The sequence below is a fragment of the Micromys minutus genome (assembly GCF_963924665.1).
Source record: "Micromys minutus genome assembly, chromosome: 2".
Classification (NCBI taxonomy): Eukaryota; Metazoa; Chordata; class Mammalia; order Rodentia; family Muridae; genus Micromys; species Micromys minutus.
Window position 1 is genome coordinate 85,782,053 of NC_137971.1, and position 6,438 is coordinate 85,788,490.

Here is a 6,438-nt window from a genome sequence, read left to right on the forward strand (position 1 = left end):
TAAAGACAAGACCTACGCCAGTCCCCAGCCCTGGTGATGTAGACACCGACAGCTCACGTCCTCTTCCTGGCGACCCTGGCAGATCCCAAGCTTCCTACTTCATTTGCCATTAAGTGTCCTGAGACCAAGCGCAGAACCGGCTGAGCATTCTGCCCTGCGGACCTTGCTCACAGTCCGGTCTGTGCTGAGCACTGCTGGTTCAGCCCATTTGACAACCGTGGACATTGAACCTGGGGGAAATGGCTGCACCGAGATCACTTATCCTTCTAGAACCGCACAACTGAGTTCCGCCTAAGTCAGGGGACAGATTCCCAGGTTCTGCTTCTGGTAGGGACTTGGGACACGGATGTTGAAAGGGATGCAACTAGGCAAATGGCCGGACTTAGGGCCTTCTGGGCCGCGGGGGCAGTCACCGCAGCAGCCCCAGCTATGCGTTAGCCTGTCTGCACCAACAGGCACAGGGACCACAGAGCTCTGCGTGGGTTCCCAGGAACCCCAAAACTTGACCATAGGTTTTTTTTTCCCCCTTGCTTTTGTCCCTTTCTGTACCCTTCCTTTCATTTCATCACCCGATTGTCTGTTGACACAGTGGCTGTCAGTCTCTCTGAAAATGTGACCCACCTGTCCCCAACTTCCAGCTGGGCCCCAGCCACATCAGGTTTTACTTTCATTTCCCTGGCCCAGTCTGTGCAAGTCAAGGGCAGCCAGGCGTTGGCTCACAGCCAGGGCAAGTCTGGTGAGCTGGACTCCTCAGCTCTAGTCTCTACCAGCCTTGGGGTGGGGGTGGGGGTGGGTGTGCAGTGGGAGGGGGGGACTGTCTGCAGAAAATCCTGCCGGGTTGTGTGTGACTCCCTGCTTCCTCTTTGAGGAAACTCAGTGACCTGAGTTAGCTCTGGCTTAGGACATGATCACCAAATATGCTCTTAGCTGAAACGTCGCTGTCGTCATCATCATCATCATCATCAGTTTCCCCTGTAGCCCAGGCCGTGCTGAAACTAAGTAGCTAGAAGATGACCTTGAATTTCTGACCTTTCTGTTCCACCTCTAATCAACTGAGCTACACCCCCAACTCCTCAAAATTCTTTTTGAGCCACAGGTGGCTTTAACAAGGAAGCAAACTGAACCCAAAGACTGAAGGAGGGACTCCCTGGCTTGGCTCCGCTGAGCTCCTGTATATGAGCCAAGAATCCCCACCTGAGCTCCTTGGCACCCGTCCTATCAGACTGCGTGCTCTTCGCCCGCTGTGGCACTTAAGAGATTGTTGCCTGAGAACCAAGCCAATTTTTTTTTAGGTGAGGTCCCAGACTGGCAACTCGGAGAACTTTGTTAGAAAATCTTAGAAAGCGTGTGTATGATTGTGGTTTGCGTGGGTGGAAAACCTCTGCCAATGTGCTCCCCAAAGGGCTAAAGGGTGTGAGAGGGAAGTAGATGAGGAATTCACCGAGTCTAGGTATGTAATTCCTCCTCCCCTTCCCGTGAAAATGAGTTACCTTGCTTAGTCACCAGCAAAGGGGGAAGCGAGATCACTAGAACAAATTTTGGGTTCAAGGTCTAGAAGCAAGGCAGCAGTGGTCCTTTCAGCCATGCATTTGCAGAATTGCAACCATTCAAGTACAGTGATGGTAAATTCACATGGAGTAAGAAGGGAAGGAAGGCAGTCAGAGGGAGGGAAATGGGTGGGAGAAAGGATAGAGAGGGAAATGGGGGGGGGGCGTTCATGGTCAGATGTGGGGGAGGGACAGAAGGAATGGCTAGATGGCCAGGAGAATTAGTAGAAATCTGCAGCTGACAGGGGTGGGGAGGCAGAGGACATCTCTAGGAAGAGACAGAGACCTCAGGGAAGGGAGATGCCCAAGAATCAATGGGGGTGACTTTAGCTGTGATTCACAGCGTTGGGACATGGAACATGAAGAGGCCACCTCCTGTAGCCAGGTAGGAACCCCAATGAAGGGATAGGGATGCCGTCCTACCCACAAAACTTTTGACCCAAAATTTATCCCGTCTAAAAGAACAGGGGATAGAGCAGAGACCGAGGGAATGGCCAACCAATAACTGGCCATCTTGAGACCCGTCCCTGACACTAATAATGGCACTCTGTTATGCTTGCAAACAGGAGTCTATCATGGCTGTCCTCTGAGAGGCTCCACCCAGCCACTGACTCGGACAGATGCAGACACCCCCAGCCAGACAGTGGATGGAGCTTGGGGACTCTTATGACAGAACAGGAGGAAGGATTGTGGCATCCAAGGGGATAGATACTCCACAGGAAGACCAACATCGTCAACTAACCTGGACCATTGGGGCTCTCAGAGACTGAACCACCAACCAAAGAACATACACGACTGGACCTAGGCCTCCTCGCACATAAGTAGCAGATGTGCAGCTCGGTCTTCATGTGGGTCCTGAACAACTGGAGCAGGCTTCATCCCTTAAGCTGTTGCCTGCATGTGGGATGCGTTCAGTGAGAGAGGCTGTGCCTAGCCTCACAAAGACTTGAAGTGCCTGGGTGGGGTGATACCCAGAGGGGTTCCCACTCAGGGGAGAAGGGGAGGGAGGTGGGGGAAGGACTGTAGGAAGGGATGATGGGGTGGGCAGTGAGCAGAATGTAATGTGAATAAGTTGAAGAAAAGAAAAAAAGTTTAAATGTTGGAGTTAAAAAAAGAAAAGACAGAAGGAAGGAAAAAAGAAAGATAAAGAAAAAAAGAAAGATGTGTAAAACCTTTCAGGCAAAAACAACAACAAAAAACAGAAAACAATCCTGGTTAATAAAGTGCCACTTTGTGTGTCTGTGCCCAAGAATTCTTAAGTTGTATTGATATATATTAATATAAATATTCAAAAGCTTGCTGAATAATGGCATTTTGATGTCTTCCTTACATTCCAACTGAATTATTTCTAGGCCCTAAATCTGAACCTAATTGTTTGCAAAATTTGGAGGTTTTGTTTTGAACTGTGGTTTAGTTTTTTTAGTTATAGTGTATACACGGTCCATGGTCCCAACATGAGGGTCATCATACTCAGATCTTAGGAAAAGTATGATGTCAGTGGCTAAAATGAGAGCAGCCAAGTGCATTGTACCATGTTCTCAGATGCCTCTCTTTAGACAGCAAGTTTTATGATGCACTTTTATTCATGAGGCACAAAATGCCTGTTGAGATTAGGGCTTGTTTACAACATTCTCTTGAAAACAAGGTTCAAGATGCTTCCTGAAGTCATAACACCAAGTGGTTTACAGAAAGGACATAATCAGCTTTGTGGATTTTGTCTCCTAAGGATAAGTAAGGCAGGATGCTCAAAGCCCAGGGCACTTCCCGGGGATCTGACTTCTCATAAGACCTAATGAAATTATAGATTCTTCCCAGAAAATGAATATGCACATAAAACCAACTAAGTATAAAGCAGGTATACAGTGAATATCAGAAGATGGGCCAGGTTAAAAACTAACATCAAATAAATAGCATTGGTTATAAATACCTGTAATTTCTGTCTTAATTGGAATGGCAGATACCGGAAGACTATTAACCCCTGTCTTTAAGGCAGAACACAAAGAAAAGCAATGCTTTTGCTTCTCTCCTTCCTTTTCTTTCTCCTCCTCTTCTTCCTCTTTCTTTGTGTATGTGAAGCAAATGTTCTATCATCAATCTATATTCCTAACTTCTGTACAAAACAGGCAAATACAGATAGCCTTTGCACATGATAGAGCTAGAGGCTAAACCTTAAGGAAAGTAACTTCTTATGGGATAAATAAAATAGAACACAGAGAAGGCAACAGGCATAGAGAAGGCTATCCTACTATCATAGGCTAGAGAAGGCTATCCTTCTAACACATGCTAGAGAAGGCTATCCTTCTAACCCAGACACAATGACTGGGATTTGCGAATGAAATGCTACCTCTTCCTGTCCCCTAGGTGGGAATTCTGTATTACTATCAAATTACGAAGACCTTGTTAAAGGCATGTAATACTTAAAAGGTTATTTGCTCTTCCCCAAATGGTAACTGCTTGTGAATTAGGCACCAAATACTGTGCTAACTCTTGAACACACAGTAATGTTGCATGCACACATTATTCTTTCTTTCTATAAGCTTACAGTCTTGTGGAGGTATTCTACCACAAATAAACCCATAGACCATGCAAAGGATATATACACCACTATAAATCCCACTAAGCCATCTAAAGAAAAGCAAGAGGGTCTTAATACCTCAAATGAAAGAAAGGACGACATACATAAGCAATAGCCAAGGGGTGAGAAAATTTTAGTTCAGTAGAGAAAATGAAAGGAGGTGAATTTGTTTGGAATATACCAGGGAAGAAGAGAGGGATAAAAAGAGATTAAACAGAACATCAGAGGGGCTGAAGAGATGGCTCAGCGATTAAAAACACTCTTATGCTTTTTATAGAGGACCTGGGGTCAGTTCCTAGCATGTCCATGATGGTTGACAATTTTCTGTAGCTCCTGTTCCAGGCCATCTGTCTCCTTATGACCTCCTGGGATATAAGTCATACATGTGGTACTCTTATATACATACAAGTAAAACATTCATATCATTCATATACACAAAGACAGAAATAAATAAACCTTAAAACAAAAAAGAGGTCATGAAGGAAGTGTAGCAACACATGCCTGTAGATGGAACATTTGGAGAGTCAAGAATTCAAGAATACGAAATTGAAACTCCGTCTCAAAAGACCACCACCACCCTATAAGAATCTGAGTAGCTGGGATGCATTGGGACTTTGAAAAATTTGAACTTAATTCTTGGCTACATGGGAAGCTATTGACAAGTGCAGTTGTTTGAATGAAAATGACCCCTATAGGCTCATATGTTTGAAAACTTAGTTGGTGGGACTGTTTCGGAAAAATTAGGAGGTGTGGCCTTGTTGAAGAAGATGTGTCACTGTGGGTGGACTTTAAGGTTTTAAAAGCCCACACTATTCCCAGTTAGCTTTCTGCCTCCTGCTTGAAGATCAGGGTGGAAGCTCTCAGCTACTGCTGTAGTGCTGTGTCTGCTGCCTGCTGGCATGGTCCCCGCTGTGCTGTTCATGGACTGTCCCTCTGAGACTCTAGCTACCCAACCAGCCGTCTCTTCTGTAAGTTGCCTTGGTCATGCTATCTCAGCACAGGGATAAAAGAGTAACTAAGACAGGGAGTTTGAAAACTGGGGAGAAATGATTTGATACACACTTATCCCAAAGATCCTTTTGTCCTATAAAATTAATAAGAAGATTTCAGAAATAAAGGAGATCCATTTTACAAACAAAAATCTAAAAGATGGTTTTGAGTGTTGGACATAATTGTACACTCCTGCAACTCTGACACTCGGGAGCTTGGGGGCAGGAGGAGTGTGAGCTTGGGCTAAACAGTGAGATCATTTCAGGAATAATGACAACAACCAACAGCTATTTGACGGCTGTAGCTCAGTGGTACAGCGTGTGCTGAAATGTACAAGGCTCTGGATCCTGCCGTCAGCTCCCAAATACCAAAGCAAACTGTCATCTTGCCCAGTGAACGTGGTGGACAGGCTGAAGAACAGGCAGGGAAGAAGATGGCAGTAACCATTAGCACACACGGTCCACAGCCCTCCTTCCTCCAGTGTGCACACACACTGCACCCACACAGCCAGCTTTGTGGAGATGCATCCTGTTCATGTTAGTGGGGCTGCACTCAGAAGAGCCTGCCCTTCTTTTATTGTTCCTCTGAAGCTCTTTGAAAGTCTTAACTTTTGAACAAGTCCTTCACTTTCGTTTTGCACTGGACTCTGTAAATTATGTAGCCAAGGTTTGTTCACCAAACATGCAATCTAAGTAAAAGCAGCCTGTGAAACCTCACAGTACCTATTTATGCTGCAGCCACAGATACTTCAAATGAATGTCAGGACTCAATGGGCTAGGACACATTGTGTCTGCCATCTCTGAAGTTCTCTTCCCTGAACCCCAAACATAGCTCAAAGTGAAAATAGTGTGCTTGGTCACAAGTTTAATTTTAAGACAGGATCAATAACCTGCTTTTTTATTTAAAAATAGATTTATTTATTATATATAAATACATTGTATCTTCAGACACACCATCAGATCTTGTTGCAGATGGTTGTGAGCCACCATGTGGTTGCTGGGATTTGAACTCAGGACCTCTGGAAGAGCAGTCAGTGCTCTTAACCACTGAACCATCTTTCCAGCCCCCTATTTTTTATCTTTAGGTTTTGTATATAGGGGATATAGCTCAGTTGATAAAGTGCTTGCCTTGTATGTATGAAACCTAAGTTTGGTACACACCTGTAATCCCAACAAAGAGGTGTATTCAAGAGGACCAGAAGTTCAAGGTCATTGTTGAACACTTAGCAAGTTTGAGGCTAGCCTGGGATATATAAAACCCAGATCTTAAAAAACAAATCTGTAAAAATATTTTTCCATATGTATTTTACAGTTGTGGACTCGGTGA